We start from the raw sequence: 21,135 nt of genomic DNA, 5'->3' as shown, positions 1-21,135 counted from the left end.
GTACCGTGTCATTTACCAATGAAGATACCGAGGCCCGGGTTTTACTAGCATGCCCAATATTGCAAAGCTAGCCAGCAAATGAATTAGCATTTGAATTTAATGCATTTGAGCTCCTTGTCCCTCAACAATTGTGACCACTAGGCCATTTCACATACCAACTGGTGTCTTGCAGTACATTCAGAGATCTGTGGCATTTAAAGTATGTCCCTATCACTTCAGTGTGGCCCATAGTAGCTTCACATTCACTGGAATCTTGTTAAAAATGCAGAATCTACTCACTCCCAGTGACCACCCAAGGAGAATCTGCATTTGCACAAGATTCCAAGTGACCAGTAAGCACATCAAAGAAACACTGAACAACACCAACCCAAATGGTACTGATAATACACACTCAGAAAGAGGAATTAAGGATAGGTCCTGGGAGGGGCCAGGAATTAGGAACAAGTCAGGCTTTTGGCTGTCCACCATGGAAGTACTTCAGAATGTCAACAGTAGAACCGGTTGTAGGGACTTATTGGAAGGAAATCAGTCCCTGGGCCTACCCAAGTCTATGAATGTATGGCAGTTTGCCATATATTGATCCCTTTAGCCTTCCTATCATGCAGGTGGAGCTTGGAGCCCACAGAGACCCACGGCTTGTGTGTGGAAGCCACTAACAGCTTAAACTACCGCTCCGAGCGGAGCTGTGTCTGACAATGGATCCCAAACCCCAGAAAACGTTGAGCATAGCGCCTCCTACCTGCCATTATTCTCTAAGCACAGCCAACAGGTTTCTCCATATCTTGAACCTCTGTGGTAGAGCCAGCTCAAGGTGTACCTCACCACCCTAAAGTGGAAGTCTGGGAACTGACTGGTGTCGTTTTCTTCCAAATCCCCAAGCAGTCAAGTTCACGGGTGAAGATGCCAAAGTTGGAGCGGAAGAGGCCGCAGGGTCAGCAGGTGCTCCTTGCAGAGCAGCACCAGGGCCCCAATTCGCTGCCTTCACCCAGATCAAAAGCTCTGGCAGTTGAGTTGCCCTTTGAGCAGCACACAGGCTAGCTGCAGGGTGAAAGCTTTAACAATGCGTGAGCTTTCTACTAATTAGAGCATCATCATTATTTTGAAATACTTGATATGAAAACATTCTGTTGGATTTGAAACCCATTTGCATTATCACAAGAAATTTCAACATTGCATTTGACAGTGCAGAGAAAGACGAGCTGTTAGCTCCTTTAAATACACTTCAACTGTTGCAAATTTGTGAATAGTTGTAAAAATGGCTTTAAATTTTTTATCACCTACCAGTGTGAATACATTTTCTTGCCAATGGTGACTATCAAAAATTTGAAAAGATCATCACTGAAAGGTCATAATCAAGAATTGAGGATAGCCTGGTTGAGCATAAAACCTGATGTGAAAATTGATGTCCATGGAGGGAAACGGTGGGGCTTTATCCAAACGGCCCAAGTTATGTGCAGACAGCAAATAAACAGTGGGCATAACACAAATCGGAGTTGTTTAAGGCCCTGAAGAGTCCAGAGAGGAGGAGTTTTCCTCTGGGGAGTCCATGCCCAGAGGAGGAGGGTCAAGAGGAATGGATGGCTTCTCCCACACGGATTAGCCTGAAGCCAAACATGGCTGGCAGGGAGCGTGGGGCAGCAGAGGTGCTAGAGGGACAAACCACAGCTTCCGTCCACAGGAACTGTTCCATCTGGTCAAGTGGAGGCTGCAAAAGGCTACAGATGAAGCCTGAAGTTCTATCTTCCCTGGGTGACCCCTACACCTTGAATGTATGGAGGAGAATTAGAGGAACTCAGGGACATGCCAGAAATCAGAACGGGGGTCAGAAGTGCCACCAGGCGACAGAGGTGGCCGTCCAAGTTAATCACCTGCCAAAATAAAACCAGCCACCCTCAAGAGAGGAAAAATTAAGTAATACAGTCTCCACAGCCGGATATTTATAATATCCAGGATATCTGAAAACCAAGCTGACAAATGAGGCAGGAGAAACAGGAATACATGCTCACTAGGAAGCCCACCAGGTACGTTCCCGCTAACTCTGCTGTGAAGCACATGTTAGATCCAGCACAGGGGGACGCATAGCCTGCGCTCCCAGCCATCAGCACCTCTGCACGGAGAGGCAAGCACGGTGGTAACTAGGAGAAAGGTGGGAGGCGAGCAATAGAAACAAAGTGTCCACACGGAACGTTGTGCAACTGAAAAACACAATATTTGAAATAAAAAGTCCCCGGGTGGCTTTGTAACGTCATTAATTGGCCAGCAAGCCAGTGACTTAGGAAAGGGAACTTGAGGAAAGATCAATAAAAATTTCCCAGTATGAAGAAAAAAGAGAGAATACTGAAAAGAAATGAAGTGTTTCAAAAACTTATTAAATCCCACGGTGCAGTCTAACACAGGCATAATTGGAGTCCCAAAAGGACAATGGACAACAAATCAGGTAGAAAAGAGGATTTGATCAAATGATCATCAGATATTCCAAATGTGATGAAGGAGAGAAATTCACAGATTCAAACCCGGGAGCTTCCGCCATGCAGGTTAAAAATGAGAAGCAAACCCCTGCCTAAAGTCCAAAGTTAAATGAATGAAGAGCAAATAGTGGAAATATCAAGAAAAAAATCAATTCAACCAAAGGAAGATTTGTTGTTAGAAATTTCAAAGGTCAGAGGACAGCAGACCAATATATTTTCTTTTCTCTTTTTCAGTCTCAAAGTACTGAAAGAAAAAGATGTTAACATAAAATTCTATGTCTAGTAAAATTTTCTTTTTCTTTTTTCTTTATTTTTTTTGGTACCAGGGATTGAACCCAGGGGCACTCGGCCACTGAGCCACATCCCCAGCCTTATTTTGTGTTTTATTTAAAGACAGGGTCTCACTGAGTTGCTTAGAGCTTTTCTTTTGCTGAGGCTGAATTTGAACTCACAATCCTCCTGCCTCAGCCTCCCGAGCCACTGGGATTACAGGTGTGCGCCACCGTGCCAGGCTGGTGAAGTTTCCTTTAAACATGTGGAGGAAGGAAAGTCATAATGAGGTCAATGGAGACTGAGGCACTGTGCTGGCTGCAGCTCTTCAACAAGAGCTAAGAGAAGCTGTGCTCACTGGGAGGGGCTCTGCCAGACGGAAACTAGATCCTCAGAAGGAAACGAGGAGCGTTTAAAATAGCAAGAGTCTCAGCAAATATGAAACGGCTTTTGCCTGTTCCCCTCATGATTTCGTTATAATATTCATGAGTCTTTGAGGGAAAAAATTACAAACCTGTTTTGTGGACTTGGGATGTATCTGAGTAGTGCCGAGGCTGCAGCCAATGTGGACCTTCCCCCGTGGCAAAGTGGATGGGTTTTCCATGAAATGCTCTAAATCATCTGTACGTTAACTGTTAAAAGTCGAGGATTTTTATTGTAATCTAAATCAATCAATTAGTTGAATGTAATGCAAGAAGTCCTAGGTTCAATCCCCAGCAGGCAGAAAATATCAAGCTGGGGCTGGTGTTGTAGCTCAGTGGAAGAGCACTCGCCTAACACGTGCAAGGCCCTGGGTTCGATCCTCAGCACCACATAAAAATAAATAAGATAAAGGCATCATGTCCAACTACAACTAAAATTTTTTTTTTACAAATCAAGTTAAATTGCAATAGGAAAATTAAGCTGAAATTCTAAAAGCACTCAAATAATTTTCTGATAATGACAATTCAACTTAGAAAACTGTTAGGGATGTAGCTTTAATAGCGTTTAGAGGGAATTATATAGCTTTAAGCTCTCACAAAGATCTAAACTCAGTTCTCTAGGTTCCCAAATTAAAATGCAAAAAAATTATACATAAAATTATGCCCAAGGTAACTAACTGACTGTTAATAATTCATAGAGATGAGTGGAGAGAAATCAATGAGATTTTAAAAAAACAAACAATAAGTGAATCGATAAAACCCAATGCTGATTTTTGGGGAAGTTTAATAAAATTGATAAACCTCTGTCTTACAAATGAAGGAGAGAGAAAAAGAAAGCATGCAATTGACCAATAGCAGGTATCACTGTAGATCATGTAACAGAAAAAGGAAAATAAGAATAGTGCAGACAACTTTACGTGACACATTCCACACCTTAAATTAAATTGACAAATTCCTTTGCAGATAGAAATTACCAAATCAGAACCAGGGAAAAAATAACCAACTTGAATAGCATTATACATAGTCAATAAATTGAATTAAAGAAGGAAAAAAACTTTCCAAAAGGAAAACCCAGATATATTCTCACTGGTGAATTATATCAAATATATAAGAAAGAAATTATACACAAACTCTTCTCAGAAAGTAGTGGCATTATTTCCCAATTTACTTTATGAACCTACCATTATACTACTAAGAACCATGGAAATGAGTCAGAAGATGCTGGGTGCAATGGCACATGCCTGTAATTCCAGTGGCTTGGGAGGCTGAGGCAGGAGAATCACAAGTTCAAAGCCAGCCTCAGTAAAGCGAGGTGCTAAACAACTCAGTGAGACCCTTTCTCTAAATAAAATTCAAAAAAGAGCTGGGGATGTGGCTCAGTGGTCGAGTGCCCCTGAGATTCAATCCCCGGCACCAAAAAAAAAAAATAAAAACAAATCAGAAGAAACCTACCTGTGACACAGTGACAAAAATCAGATCAGTGTTGCCCGGTGTGGGAAGTCAGGTTAGGGAATCCTTTGCAAAATAATGAGAGGGAAGCTTGGGACATGCTGAGTTCTTTTGCATCTTGCTAGTCTTGGTAGTTATGGGACTGTAAACAGTTGTTCAAAATAGATGAATTTAAAATAGATGAATTCTATTACATGATAAATTACATCTCCGTGAAACTAGAGAAAAATGTTTTGCAGAGAGAAGCATGCTCAAACTTCTCATTGCAACATTTGAAAAGATTATGTTTGGAAATGTTGCATGCATTCAATATTAATTAATATTAATAATTACCTAATGTCTTAATGATATGCTATAAAGAAGATACAGTGGGGCACAGTGGTACACACCTGTAATCCCAGTGGCATGGGAGGCTGAGGCAGAAGGATTGCAAGTTCAAAGCCAGCCTCAGCAACTTACTGAGGCCCTAAGCAGCTTAGCGAGATCCTGTCTCTAAATAAAAAATATAAAAAGGGCTGAGGTATGGCTCAGTGATTAAGCGTGCCTGGGTTCAATCCATGGTAACCACCCACCCACCCCCCCCACAAAAAAAAAGAAGAAGAAGAAAGAAAGAAAATACAATGATTTTTTTCTGAAGCCCCTTAGGTGCATCCTCAAACCCCTTGTGACTTTAGTGTTCTGTGTGATAGTTGTCACTTTTCTGAGGATGTGAGGACACAGCAACATCTAGGAGCAGTGTCAGCTGCTCACATGAAGGCCCAAGGAACCTAATTCATAGTAGGGTTTATGAAAGGCTGGGTGGCAAGGCCTGCTCCTTCCCCACTGTGTCAACCAGCCCAGGATCCTGGAGCATGTCCCTCCCAGTACAGGCCTCAGAATGTCCATATCACTTCAAGAGCAGGCCACCTGCAGGGCTCTTGTTTGGGAGCCTGCACTCTGGCTGGACTCCCCAGCCCTAGATCCTCTGCCTCTCCACCCAGAACCACCCACGAGTGGGTGAACACAGGCTGGTGGCATGGAAGGAATTGTGCTGGGAGTATGGAAACAGCTCTCTGCAAAATGCTCCTCACACCTCTAACAAAAAGATGCAGCACACACCATGGTAACTGCTCCAGGATCCTGTCCAAGATGACGGTTTCCTCAGGCACAAAACTGATTGCATCCTAACAAGTCCCACCCCGAGACAACCTCATACCTCTGCTGGTTTCAGCATCAGCCAGAGAAGACCCTGCAAAGCACACACCTCTGCTTTGCTGAACTAAAGGGATAAAGGGGATTTATGGAACAGAATTTGGAAAGCTGGTCACAAAGTCAAATGTCAGACAAACCAGGACTTCCGAGGGGCAAAGGCCAGAAACTCAGTGAAGAGAACTCTCCAGGTATGTCCACTGATGTCCTCCTCAGAACCAGAGTCCCCCTCCACCCAGTGTCTACTGATAGGACAGCCTGATGGCCTCACTTGGTCACTTGCCAGGCACAGGGGCAGCGTGGTCAACTGGCCTACCAGGCCCTTGGAATGACTGAGGGGAGTCTCACTAGGGAAAAGGGGACAGCTACTAGATACCTGGTATTGTGCCTCACAAACTCAGCAGTGGCTGGAATCACGTGGTCACAAGCCCACAGCAAGGTGGAGGGAATAAGCCTACATCTAGAGGCTGGTACTTGGGAGAACAACCACTCAAACTGTGCCCAGTGTCCAGAGAACCAGAGATAGAGCAAAACTACAAAGTCCAGGAGCACACACGCTCTCGGCCAGAAGGCGTCCACAGCACTACCAGGGTTTCCGAGGCCACGGTCATGCGACTGAGGATTTAAGGGGACTTGGAAGATGAGACTTCCGACCACTGAAAATGACTGTCCCAGCTGAGTGGCTTTAGTAATCTGGAATGGAAGGAGGAGAAACCAAGTCAGAGAGTCACAGAAAGAATATGGACTTTGGCTCCATGTGGATGCACACACCTGTGATCCCAGCGGCTCGGGAGGCTGAGGCAGGAGGATGGTGAGTTCAAAGCCAGCCTCAGCAAAAGCGAGGTGCTAAGCAGCTCAGAGCGACCCTGTCTTGAAATAAAATACTTGAAATAAAATAGGGCTGAGGATGTAGCTCAGTGGTCGAGTGCCCCTGAGTTCAACACCGGGTACCAAAAAAAAAAAAAAAAAATGGGATATGGACTTTCCTAAGCATGAGAAGTCATGAATGAATTATGTGATTACTTTGTGGGCCTCTACTTCCATGTGTTCCACATTTCTGGATTCAACCAACCATGGATCAGAATTCGTCTTTTAAAAACCACCCTCTGTACTGAACACACACAGACGTTTTTCTTGTCTCTCTCCCTAAACAAGGCAGTGTGACAACTATTTCATGCATTTTCGTTGCTCTAGGTACCATATGTGAGGTAGCAACGGCTCGATGTGTGGGAGGATGTGCGTAGGTCTCTGCGCACACTATGTCATTTTATGTAAGAGATTTAAACACCTGTGGGGCTTGGTGTATCATCGGGCGTCCTGGAACGAATCACTCAGAGGACCACGGGAGGCGCGGATCTATTATTATCATCAATAACAAGAATGACCTGGTGATAAATCCTACAGAACACACCCTAGAGACTGGAATGCATCCCAGAAGTTAATTAAGTAGACACTGTTCCGGGCCCACCGTCGACCACTCTCCACACCCTGGTCATAATCAGAGATGAGCGACGGGGAGGCTGCTTAGAAATACTTTCCCTCTGCTTCACAGAGCTAGTGAAAGTCATGATCAGACAGAAGCCTTTTGGGGAGTGATTTTTTTCCTCTTGTTTGTGGGCTCATGTTTCCTAAGGGAAGCAAACAACTCCCTTCCACAGATGGGTATACGGTAGATGACTAAAAATGAGAAAATAAATAACTTAATAAATGACATAAATGTACTGTTTACTCGACCAAATTTTTCAAGATAGGATTTCCACAGCATAAAATGAGAAAGCATCCTGAGGGGACACGGGGTGGGGGCAGCCGGTGGGCGTTGCCCCTCATTTTTAATTCTTGGACAATGAATCTGAAACTTGCTCTTTGAAATGCTCTTGCTCCCCGAGGGTGCCATTCTTCCTGCTCATTCCTAATTTACTTCCAAGTGTTCAGTACACCCAGGCCTCGGGCAATGGCAAAGGACCCCTGTCCCCTTGTGGCTCCACCTGATGGGCCCCTGTTCCACGTACGCCTTTCTCCTCAGTGCTGACCACTGCAGGGCTCTGCATTTCATCTGCTGAGCACGAGGCAGGCATCAGGAAGGCGGGATGAGACTTGCCCGCCTCCAGGGGAGACGTCTGTACTACACGTTTCTGAGAAGATGCCAGGGACCAGGGGAGCTGCAAGTACAAGGAGGTGCTTCCCGTGGACACTGAGCTCTCCTGAGGTCAGGACCCACTGGGGGCTTCCTCCTGCCATCATGAAAGAAGATGCGCGGTGGCAGAGGATGCAGCTGAGCCCCCCAGATGAAGCCCCCAGGTGACACCAGACTTCCAGGGACTGAACATTAAGTCCTCTTCATCACTAACAATCGCAACAACAACATCTTGCATATTATATTTCAAAAATATTTTCAAAGCATGTTTGTCATCTCATTTTAAGCACCTAAGATTCTTTCAAGGCAGAAGGGCAAAACATTCTTGTGCCCATGTTGCTGGTGAGACAACCAATATCCAGTCACACGAAGAATTCAAGGAAAGGGCAGAGCTTAGGCGGGTTTTCCATCTGGTGGTGTGTGTCTTTAGAGCTAAGCCACGAGCGCTGTGAGGGAAGGTGAAGTTCATTAAAATGTGATGTTAAGTGTAAACCCAGACAGCGTCTGCCGGGACCACAGCAGGTCACGTCAGGCCATTTCGCCACCTCTTGCTTTCACCCACTCCCTCTGCCTCTTCAAAGTAATGGTCCAGTCATACATTAAGACAAAAAAAAGTTCTCAGATTTTGGTTAAAAGTAATACATGAGCTATCAAAAAGAGATGTCTCAACTAAAATCATCAAAAATAAAGATTGGAAAAGTAAACTTTATTTATTCTTTTTTTTTTTTTCAACAAGTTTTCAGTGACTAAAGCTAGATCAGAGGCAGCACACTGTTCAGACAGACTTCTCTGAAATCATTCTTCCAAAAACCTAAACAAAGAAACATGTAAACAATAACAGAGACCAAAAAGCCCTGAAAAGGAGGTGGGGAGGATCAGTATCCAGAATTGCTGCATGTGTTTCAACAAAAATTATGAGACATGCAAAGAATAGAGAAAGTGCGACCCCTCTGCAGGTGGGAGAAGAACAGGGGTGGGATCCCATGGTTCCCCTACTTCTTCCTCTACCCTCAGCAAAAGTCTCAGAGTTTTCTCAATTTCTCTGTGGTACAGCCAGTTACGGACTGGATCCCAAACCAGGGCCTTGAACCTTTCCTGTCACCGATGCAAGTGTTTAGGTTGTAACCCAAAGCACTTAAAACCCCCAGCCCGGGCCCTGGGCCAACAGTCCTGAGGCCCTGTGTAAACCCAACACCCCTCCCCCTCATGCACACAAGCCTAGGAAGAGCCTCCCTCGCCCTCATTACGGGTCATGAGGAGGACCAGCAGCACTCTCCAGTTCCCTTCCCCCAATGATGCTCACCCTGGTGGTTAGTGCTTCTTTCTTTGAAGTCCCAACCCAGTCCCCTTCTCGGGATGGTTTGGGGCACTCTCTTTTCAGAACCACCCTGTTACTGTTCAGGGGGTGACTGAACAGGGTTTGGTTGGATGAAATAGTGGAGAGTAAAATAGCCTTTGAGAAGTTCTAGATGTCCCCCAAAGCTCCTGTGTCAGACAATGCAAGGAAGTTTAGAGGTGAAACGATTGAGTCATGAGAGGCGTAACCTAATCAGTGGTCTAATCCAGTGAACGGGATTAGCTGGGTGGTAACTACAGGTGCTATGATGTGCCTGGAAGAGTTGGGCCACGGGGGGCGTACCTTTGGGGTCTAGATTGTGTCCATGGTGAGTGGAACTCTTCTGCTTCTTGTTTGCCACACCCTGAGCTGCTTTCCTCTGCCATGATGTCCTTCCTGACCTTAGGCTCAGAGCAGAGGAGTTGGCCACCAATGGACTGAGACCTCTGAAACCATGAGCCCCCACACAAACATTTCCTCCTCTAAAATTGCTTTTGTCAGGTATTTCGGACACAACAATGAAAAAGCTGACTGAAACATAACGGCTGAAACTTCCCATATTTTGTAGAAAATATTAATCTGTACATCCAAGAAACTCAATGCACTTCCAGTAAAATAAAGTCAAAGAGATCCACACTGAGACATAGAATGGAAAGATAGAGATAAAATCTTGAAAATATCAAAAAAAAAAAAAATGAGTCATCACTTTCAAGTGAACCTCTAAAAGATTAGCAGATGATTTCTCATCTGGAAAATGCAGGCCAGGAGACAATGGAATGACACATTCAAAGTACTGAAAGATGAAAACCTGTGAGATAAGAATCTAATATCAGCAAAATTATCATTCAATAAGGAAGGAAAAACAAAGATAATACCAATAACTCAGAAAACTCAGGGAATTTGTTGGACCCCCATGACACATACACATACATAGTTATACACCACCAAGAGCACTTGTCATGAATCATATGGCTACCCATAAAAGATACTACAATTGCATGTCTCTTTTCTTCTCAATTTTGAAAGCAACTGCAAAAAAATTTTTTAAAAATTCACATGTAATTGTATTGTTGGTCCTGTAACATAAAGAAATGTAATGTGTTTGCTTATAAAAGCACAGAGGAGGTAAATGAAACAAATCAGTTTTGGAGTAAGAAAAGAACAATAAATGGTAACTCAGATTCACAGAAATATGCAGAGAGATCCATGTGAAGGTTAATGGAGCAAGATATACAGATATATACATTATTTTTTAACATCTTAAAAAGACCTAAAACCATATAAAACGATAATTATGACAGTGGATCATATACCTAAAACAAAAACAGTACAAAAAAAAAGAAGAGGTTTTGTTAAGCAAAGTTATTTAGGAGGAACATTTCTCTACATCAATTAAGTTTTTAGTGTCTGGAGTAGATTCTTATAAGTTAGAAAGTGTCATATGAGACCTACAGGAACTACCAATAAAATAATGGGGTCTAGATGATTTCTTTCCACCTATATTGGGAGAAATTAAACACTGAGGGCAGGAAGTGTCCAGAAAGGCTGGCATTAAGACCTTTGGGGTGTCAGACTCCAATTTTCGTATTTTAATTTTCATAACATAACTTGATGGCTATCACAGCTCTCAGATTGGATGTGCATAGGATTAATGAGCATTCCTAAGGGAGTCCCAGGTGGCTGGTCAATGGAAGTTTTCCTTACCAGACATAAAGAAAACTAGTCAGCAACAAAATTAACAGTTGATACAAACAACAACTGAATAAATCCCAAGGAATCATTTGAGTAAAAAAAAAAAAAAAAAGCCAATTCCAAAATGTTGTCTCCTGTGTAAAATGATTTGCCAGCTGAAGGGCGACATATCCCTTTCCCAGCGCTGTGGGACATAGATCACTGGGCCCGTCAAGTGCAGGGTTCATACAGTTTGCCACAGCCAAGAGAAAGCCAGGTAAGAAGGTTAAGGGTATTGGCCAGATAATAGGAGCAGGCTTAGTTGTTAGAGAAATGGAGACTCCAGGGAGCAGAGAGTCGGGAGAGCTTTAACGTAACGAGTTGGTATTCCCAACACGAGAGGCACTGGGGAGAGCCAAGTGAATAAAGTGGCAGGGCAGAAAGTGGTGACACAGGGAGGGAGGCTTGAGATGGGGATTTCATAGGTGGGGGACACTGGTGTTAAGAAGGAGCGCAGCTGAAGCTCAGTTCACGGCAGGGTTGCCTTCTGATAAGCCCATCATAAATGGAAAATGTCATAAGCTGGAAATTGCACTTACTACACCTGCCAAGCCCCCCCAACCTAGCCACCGAGAACACTATAGAGAAAGAGCTGCTTGTCCTTGTGGTCTCGGGCTGACTGGCCACTGGGGCTCTGACCAGCGTCATGACAGAGGATTGGACCCCATAGCTGGCCTGGTCACAATTTAAATCTGAAGTGTGGGTCTACCTGATGTGAATCGCTGTCATACTGTCGTAAAGATGAAAACTCCAGAGGGGAACCGTCACGGGCCAGGAGCCATCTATACACCTGGAAGTGAGCAGCTGCAGAGTGCAGAAGGAAAAGATGGCGGCCAAGGTCCCAACTAAAGGGATGAGAGGGACTCTGAATCAGATCCCAAAGATCTGTGAAGGAGAGAGAGGGAGGGGAAGGGCAGTCCTTCTTGGCTATCAGCATGTGAGTACTCTGATCAGATTGCAAGGGCTTCCCAGGAGACGTGGAGGTGGCCCTGTAGGGTAGGGAAGACTCCTTCCTCCCTGGAATGTCCCACAGAGGGCTCAGCCCCCACTTGACTGAGTGCTCTGGAGCACAGTTCTGAGAGCTCGGGGAGGCACGGGAAAGGAGGCTGTGAGGGGTGATACGAAAGGACGGGTTTATGGGTTGGCCAGAGTAACGTGGAAAGAGGACCCAAGAGGCGATGGAGGTATGGGAAGCTTGGGTTTCCAGGGACCCCAGAGATGGGAGGTTGGATGGGCACGATCCTGAGAGGCCCTTCAAGGTGGAGGTCACCAATACTAGCCACAGTCCCAAGGGTTTGGGATCCTTCCACATGAAGTGTTCTGAACATACTACCATGTTTTTTATCAAAAAGTACAATTTAGTGTTCCCACAAGTGACTTGTGAACTGTTAGGGTCTTTCAGAGAGAAAGTGCCCATTCAACTATGGGCACTCTGGCACCAAACAGCCAAGTACAACCCAGGATCAGGAAGGTGTCTATCAAATGGTGACAAGGCCCAGTTTAAACTCCCCAACGTATCTCTCCACCTAGGAGAGAGCCCGGCACTTGAGAGAGGGTTGAGAATGAATTCATTGATTAATGAATCCCAGGTGTACTGGAATTCATAAAAACTCTGCCTCAAGAGACAGGTTGGGGTTTTAACTCTTATCATAGCACCATCCAGAAAGGAAAGGTCACTAAGGGTAAGGGGGGGGGGACTGCAGATCTGCTAGGGCTTGGACAGAGTGTGTGGGTTCTCTAGTGTGGTGCCTTGACTCACTGGTTGCTATATTGAGTCTTTGATCCCCTCAAATTTGCCCAACCACCTTCCAGAAAAATTCCACCATTTCAAAAGCATGTTCAAAGCAAAAGCACTTGAGATTTAATATGGTGTGTGGCTTGGGATGAAAATCACCCTCCATTGATAATTCCCACCTTCAGCCTGAGTCCTCTGAGGGCCATGCACTTTCCACATGCCGAATATTTCTTTCCCAGATAAAATGAACATTTGCCATCCTAAACTGGGCAAGCTCCTGGTTATAGCTCTTATTATTTTGGTTATGCGGCGTGGAGCACTCCAAACCAACTTAATTTTCATGACATGGAATAAAATACCGCAGCCATGCTGATCTATCAGGAAAAGGGGGAGGTAGCCCAGGATCAAACGGCAATATAGTGCTGCTGCTCTAAAAAAGAATTGCTCCTCTGGAGAATACTCCCTTCCTAAATGGCTATAAAGGCCCCATGCTCCAGAAAAGTCAGAAGAAAAATTACCTCCCAGCTCGTGCATTTATTTTTATGGCTGTAGCTGACTGTTCCTCCCACTCCCGCCTCCGGCATACCCTGGTGCCCGTCAATTCCCAGACCTAATCCTGCAGCAGCGTCCAAACTCCCAGGGTACTGGGCCAGGGTACTGAAATGACAGGATACGGTGGGTTTTTGCCAAGCGTCCAAGTCAAGAATTATAAAGGGAAGGAGTCTATCTGTCTTTATAAGTGCATTGTGAACTTTATAGTTTAATATTAAACTTGCTTCATAAAAAATGGCTCATAAATGGCTAATAAAAGCCCAGTTTACAGCTTATAAAGTGCATCAGTACTTTACACGGGTTTGCTTAGGAAGATTTATGTGCACGCTTTCTTTCTCCTGCTTAAAGATTATCCCCCCAACCCCCAAAAAACATTAGAAATAACTACTGAAAAATGACCCTTTGGTTGAACTCTGCATGGTACCAAATTTGAGGCCTCCAAAAAGTCCAAGTCCAATAGGCTGCTGCTCATTAATGGCAGGAAATGCCTGGGGATCCCTGGCTGGTATGGGCCCCCAGACAGGCTCCTGGTGGGTGGTACCTCCAGGGCCTCTTGGGCGGTTCACACAAGTTGGCAGTCACCTTGAGACCAAGGAAGGTCTACTCAGCCCTGGGAATGGAACTCTGTGTTGGCCCCAGTCCTGTGGGCTTGGGCTCAAGGAGCTTTGTGAGAGCTGCAGAAATAAATGCCATCATGCCAATCTCTAAGCCGCAGAGCTGGTGGCCTCCCCCTAAAAGCACCTGGAGACTCCTTTAATGAGCTCTGCAAGAGGCCCTGCTTTCCTCCCGCCTCCGCCTCCCCAGCTTAACGCCTCAGTGATGTATGTGGCTGCAGTTGCTCGCCCCCTCCGCCCTATTTCACTTTTTATTACCCATTGCACTACTTTATCCAGGTTTATATACTTCATTATGTTCTCTGCTGTCACTTCTCTTATTTCATTTTTGATTTTTCTTTTAAACTCCGCGGCTGGCAGCTACACGGCGGCCACCTCCCCCTGCTTCCTGGGGTCCCTCTGTGCTGCCAGAGATCAAGCTCTTCCCTTGGCATTGACTGCTACCCCCTGACACTTGGCCCACCAGGCAGGGTGCCACGCCTGGGCTGAGCCTGGGGGGGGGGGGGAGCCTGGGTCATGACACTGGGAAGCTGTTGAGGCTTTGGGACCTGGAGTTGGCTTTTGGACCAATAAAAAGGGAAGTGATGGAGGGGGAAGATCTCCAAGGCGCTCATCTATGAAATGGGATGATGGCTTCTCTGCTTCCCACCCAAGATTTCTATTAGGATGAATAAGATTACAGGGAGTCAAAGTGTTGAAAATTATAAAGCCCTTTCAAACCCTACCAGATGGTATTAGTCATTAAAGGTAATGTCATCATTGTCATCACACCTTATTTTTTTAAACCTTAAGATCAAGTAATCAAGAATTATGCTCCTTCCCATGAGCCTTTCCTTCTTAAGGGACCGTCCCATGTTTTATCAAGAGAGGTGCTCAGTCATCCCTGTAAGCGTGCGCATTTATAAAGCTGGTTCCTGACGGAGGGGACCAAAGAATTAAGGCGCACCGTACGCCCATGCTCAGCTTGCCAGGACCAGGACAGGCGCTGGGCCGGAGAAGCGCCTGGGGGCCTCCTGACTGAAGGCAAGTCTTCAGCTGCATTTGGGGGGCAGAGATGATAGGTTTTCATAATCCTAAAATAACATCAAATGGATTTTTGTGTTAGAGATTTGGAAAGTGAGAAATTCCTGTCTAATGAGGCACTTGAGCTCTGCCCGTATTGGGGACTGGAGCTATTTGAGCTCCTTAGAGAGCAATAAAAGTGCAGGGCCCTCCGGACCGTCCTTTGAATACGCTGAAGGAAGCCAGACTCCATTGTCATTTGTAGCAGATGCAAAACGAGAGGGCTCCTAGGTCACTTATTTTTTTTTGGGGGGGGGGATGTCCTCTTTGATTTGAAGAACTTCTCCTTTTCCCAACCAAAAAATAAAACAAGACAAAACAAAAAGCATTGTTGTTCCAGTGAAACCCTCAGGACTCCTGCCACCTGGCGAGGACCAAAGGGTAAACCTGGGCCAAGGTGAACCCGTCAACACCTAGCCCAGGCTTCACTGACTGAGAGTGGAGAGAGAAGCAGAGCTTCCTTCTAAGGCTGATGAAGCCGGAAAGATGACAGGGGTGGAAGGAAGGCTTTGCCTGGAGCCCCGACATCTCCAGGCCCCGCGAATCTCCAGCTCTTCCAGATCACAGAACAGAGCGCCCCCCTCTCACTTCAGCCAGGCCGCTGGGTCTTTGGCACTTGGACCAGAAACACCCCTGTCATTGTCATGAGCCAGCGATGTCATTAACATAGACCCAGCACCTTTGTGTCTCTCCACCATGTCAGAATGTGTGGATAACAGTCAAGTCACAGGCTATACCACGTCCGGGGGTGGCACTTCCAGGATGCTCACAGGTCCCCTGATAGTCATGAGCCGGGCAAGCACAAGTTCTTATCTTCCAATCTTAATTTCTAATATCTGTAACACTCAAGTCACACATTATGCTTTGAACAAAGATATGCACAGGTCACAGAAAGACTAAGAAAGGGTCAAGATGGCCACAGAACTTCAGGAGGCTGAGCCAAGAGCACAGGCAAAGAGGGAGAGGCAGAGAGGTGAATGCAGAGCCAGGGTCACTGTGGGTGATGAGATCAAAATTTTAACAAACCACTTCTGCAGAATCATCAAAGCAGAGGTGCCGCACTCTGGCTGGGCACAAATCACGAGCCACTCCAGCAGGAACAAACCTTATTTCTGAACTCCCCTGAACACCACCCACTCGGCCTTCTCTGGGACACACACCCACCGGAACTCCCGGAACTTCACCAACCAACTGGAACTCCCCAGGAATCCCCTGGAGAACTCCAAAGCAGCGGTGCCCGAGGCAGCAGGAGTCTATATACAATTGAATACACAGCCTGTTTCAATCCAGCATCATCCAGTCACAGCAATTATACACAGCTTAACTTAATTATCATCATCTTAATGGCTCGCCTCTCAACCATTACTTCTGGCAAAATGCCAGGGGCCATTCCTACTCGGCTGTGGCTCTCAACACAGAGGGTTTAAGAGAGCCAGGCAGATAGTTTAAGAGAGCCAGCTTGGCTGGGCGCAGTGGGGCACCTATGATCCCAGCAGCTTGGGAGGCTGAGGCAGGAGGATCGCAAGTTCAAAGCCAGCCTCAGCGACGGCGAGGTGCTAAGCACTCAGTGAGACCCTGTCTCTAATAAAATACAAAACAGGGCTGGGGACGTGGCTCAGTGGTCAAATACCCCTGGGTTCAATCCCTGGGACCAGAAAAAGAAAAAAATAGATAAAACAAGAGTGTCAGCCTGGAGGGGAGCTCGAGAAACCAGCTCTGAGCAGGTGTGTATGGTCGCCACGGGCAGAGGAAACCACTCTTTCCTGAAGCCTGAGGACAGAGACTTGTCACTGTGGCCAAATTCCTGGCAAGGCTCCTGACAAGTGACCAGGTGACAGGGTCAAGGTGCTGCCGTGTGAAGTCTCGGGGATTCCTCCCTTTATGGGTCTTAGTTAGGGGTTGCAGCTGGGGAGACTGACAGGCTCCCAAGGCTGGTGTTCCAGACACGATGTGGGATGTCCACGTGTCCAAGTGCTCCTTGATTTAGTCCGTAAGTCGGCACGGATAAGGTATTTATCCATCTGTGCCTCGTGGCTGTACTGGGCAGAGGGTGGTCACTCACAAACAAGGTATGGACGCACTCTGCCGTGGCACTTGTATTCAAATAGAGCCGCTCGCGGCAGACTACTGCCTTACAAAAACGGAGAAACTCAAGTTTAGGCACAGCCTGAAAGCTGGTGTTCGGTCCACCAAGGAGGACCTCAGCAGACGCAGCCTCCACACCAACCTATCATGACATCACCATCCTTCAGGAAGAGCTCTCAGCCCACCCTTCTCGGCCTGTCTCTGGCCACTCCCTCACCTGCCCACCAACCTCGCACCTCAGAGAATCGCTGTGGTTCCCCCAACCCACCATGCCTTTTCTCAAATCCACACCCCTCCATGCCTTTTCCCAAATCCATATCTGCGTAGTCTCTTCCCTCTCTCTAGAACATTCTTCCCCGATGGCTCTATCTGGAAGCCCTCATCTGTTCCCTCAAGGCTGGGCTCACACCTTGCTAGAAACCATTGCAGAGATGACGAGAGGATGGTTTAGGTGAACATGGACACGCTCCACCTGGTGAGATCAGGCCCAGGGACGGGGTGGCATGCAGGGATTGTTTTAGGATTCACTGGTTTCTGTCATCAAGGAGTTAACTCTCTGACTGAAGAGTAAGATTAATTCCGTGGAACAATGTGAGAGAATGTACAATCAAGCCCCAATTTGGGCAGTGCAGATTTTAAATGCCAAAAGAGTGGAGAAAAAGAGAAGAACTATCACAGCTGATTCTGCAAAATCTCCAACTCGTGGCTCACACGCACAGAGCAGCTGAAAATAGTGCACTCCCACCAATTGTACTGCCACCGGGAAATCATTGAAATTTTCTCCCCACCAAGAGAGGGAGGAAGAGAAACTCAGGGAGGGAGAGAAAGTACAGGACCGTAAACATGCCCACCTACACGGGGACACAGAAGAAATGCAAATGAGGTTGTTGGAATCCACTTCCCCTGTTCCCCCAGCAACCCCACATCTTGGTGTTTCTCCTGGAGAAATGTCCTGAACACACAAAGAGGCAGCATGATTAGTAAGAGAGGAAAATGCAAACGAGTCCATCAGAGGGAAACCAGTTGGACACCCTTTATGACAGCCATACCACCGAATCCTGCTGCAGTCATTAAGAGAGAACCGTGTGTTGCTTTATGTACTGTCATAGAAAGACCATCAACATCTATTATTAAACACAAAAAGTAGCAAGTTGTGGCAGCCTCCCTGTGGTACCATCAAGTTCACATGGAACACAGAAGCCAAAAATGCTCCTTGTGATCACTTGTTCCGTTAGTCCTTCACGCGACAGGCGTACCCCGTGTTCCCGGGGCGGGCCAGGCCACAGCCTCCATGTCAGAGAACAGACCATGATCAGAAGATAAAAGTCCTCACTCTTGCAGAATTTCAATTTCAAAAGTGGGAAGAGACAGACGTAAAACCGGTAAGTAGCCATCAGCACAGCCAAGGTGTGGCCTGATGGTGGAAGCCACGGAGGAAGGATAAGAGAGGGTGGTGGGGAGGAGGCCCCGTGGCAGAGACATGCACCGGGTGGCCAGTTCGGCAGACGTCTGAAGGAGGAGAGGGCCATGCTGACATATGGGGACGAGGCTCCCCAGGTGGAGGGACCACTGGGGGGTGGGGGGGCAAAGCAGATGCAAAGCAGCTAGAAGGACAGTGCACAGAGGTGGCCGGTCCACACACACACGGAGAGCTTGGGCGCCATCTGAGGACCTCAGCTTTCACCTTGAATTAGCGCGGGCGTGGGCAGAGACAGGTTGAGGAGGGAGTTCTGCATCCCAGGGGCCACTCCCTCTGCTGTGCTGAGAACAGGTTCCTGGGGAGAAAGCTGTTAACAAGATCCAGCGAGAAAGGCTGCTGCCTTGGACCTGGACGTTGGCAGGGGGCCAGGGGGTCCTGGCTGCGGGTTCAGGATAGACCCAACAGTTTTAAAAACCGAGTCATTGTGAGGTGTGACAGGCGCAGATTTCTCTCTTCAAAGCAACTGAAAGAATAAGATGGTCGTTACCTGGCGTGGAGATAACTACCAGAGACACTGGGACAAGGGACCTCTGGGGAGTAAACTGTGGGGAGCCGTTGGCCAAAACCCTGAGGACACCTGCTACGGCTCAGCTCAGCACAGGACCCACCACAGAGCCCGGTCACAAGGCAGAGTCCTCAAACGTCTGAAATTAAATTTTCTGCCAACTTGACAGAGCCAGGGCTTGGAATCAATATTACACAGAGATAAGGAAAATGAAAAACATGACGTTTCTTGCACATCAGAGTTTGTGAGGTTAGATTGATGCACATCAGATAAGGAAATGCATATTGGAGGATATGAAAGAACACAGTCCAAACTGATGGGGTGGCCCCATCTGGGCTGGCACACAGGACCCCGTGTATCCAGTGAAGAGGTCCTTTTCCTCTGTACTCTGTGAGTGCTACAGCGTTTGCCTGCTTTCCCTCACACGTGTTTGTGGTGCGCTATGTGATTCACATTATCTTAAATCTTTACCTCACTTGGAATCCTGGCTGTTGGGAAATGTGGGTAAAGATCCCCTTTTCTTTCCTGTAGTAATCCTTCTGCCATCTTTGTTTGCTATATAAACAGTCTTTAGCTCATGCAGTACTGAGAGATTTTTCAAGAATGAGTATATTTATATTCATTTTTCTTCTAAATGAAAGTGTATTTTAAACACACCAGGCAAAATAACTCGACAAAGAAATTTCACTAAGCCACCTGTCAACTGAACCATTATCATGCACACATACCCCCCACAAATCTGATTTGAAAGATCCATCTGCTTTGTATAGGAGATTATGTTTAAGTACATGATGCTTTCAGACATAGAGATCTATCTCCACGATAGCTCTCATAATGTTGTCTCATTTCAGAGATTAAGAACACTGAACACGAGAGACAGAGAGTTTGGCCGAGGCTGCTACTGAGAGAGTGCAGTCAGAGGTGAATGTCCCTTCCAGGAAAGAGGGATCCTCTCCAAGCTTCTGCTTTGTCAAGGAAAGGCATGAAGACTGTGATTCCCTTGGGTAATTCAAAGACGGGGTGACAAAGAAACAGCTGTACAGAGTCCTGACAGCTGAATCCATGGTCCTCAGCATGCCCAGAGGGTCCTCAGGCCCATGGACCCCGGTAGAGGATGCTGCAATCCACCAAGACTCCCCAAGCCCACACACAGGCACCAATAAGGCACATTCGTGCCCCCCCTCCTTTGGCTCCTGTGATCAGTAGTCAGATCTGCAAGCTGCTCAGGCTCAGGAAACCATGTGGACCTAATCTAGGAAGCTGCTTTGTGCCTGAGTTGACCTTAATCAAGTTTTCTCCAGAGAAATCTTTCAAGTTACTCCAAAACAAATACATGCTCAGGTGTTGCAAACACCTGGCCATCCTAGTAGCTGAGAAATCTCCCTCCTTCCCTGCTATTGATAATGTCCTTCCATGAGGAACTCTAATCTGGTGAGTCTCAAAGAGATTAAATCCCTCCTAAAAGAACAAGCAGACTTATGTTCCCACTACGGCTACCAAGGGGCACCATGATCCAACGCCTCCTTCCCTCCATGTTCCCGCAGAACAAACCACTTCCCTTTGCTTAACCCGTTCAAGTAAGAGTGATCAATAAATCCAGCTGCACCCATCCTCACTTGACAGCTACCTACAATTTTGTCTGGTGCAAAATAAAAATTTAGAGGACCCTTATTCAAAAATGCTTAAAATTTAACATAAATTTTTAAATCATAAATAATTTCAAGACAACACTGTAAGAGCATAAACCAAGCCTTTGTGAGCCAGTAAGAATAGCCAGGTCCTAGCACATGAAGCTGGCCCTGGCCACCTGTTCTAAACAACACCCAAGGTCAAAGCCTGTTCAGCAATGAGATGAACAATACTCTCTCGGAGGTCTTCCCAAAAGATGTGGGCTGTGGACCAGACCTAAGGAGAGTCACCCAGGCCGGCCCAGGACATAGGCAGTGACAAGAGGCACTGGCGTCACCCTGGGGATCCGACTCTGGGGAGAAAGACCAATTGCTAGGAGAGGAACACTAGAGGTCTTAAGGGAGAGAGACTCACTTGGGGAACGGGGGTAGGAGTTCCCAGAGACAGGCCAGGAAAGGGGAATCCTGAGTATCCG

This window comes from Callospermophilus lateralis, chromosome 19 (assembly GCF_048772815.1).
Source record: "Callospermophilus lateralis isolate mCalLat2 chromosome 19, mCalLat2.hap1, whole genome shotgun sequence".
NCBI lineage: Eukaryota > Metazoa > Chordata > Mammalia > Rodentia > Sciuridae > Callospermophilus > Callospermophilus lateralis.
This window is presented reverse-complemented; position numbering follows the sequence as displayed.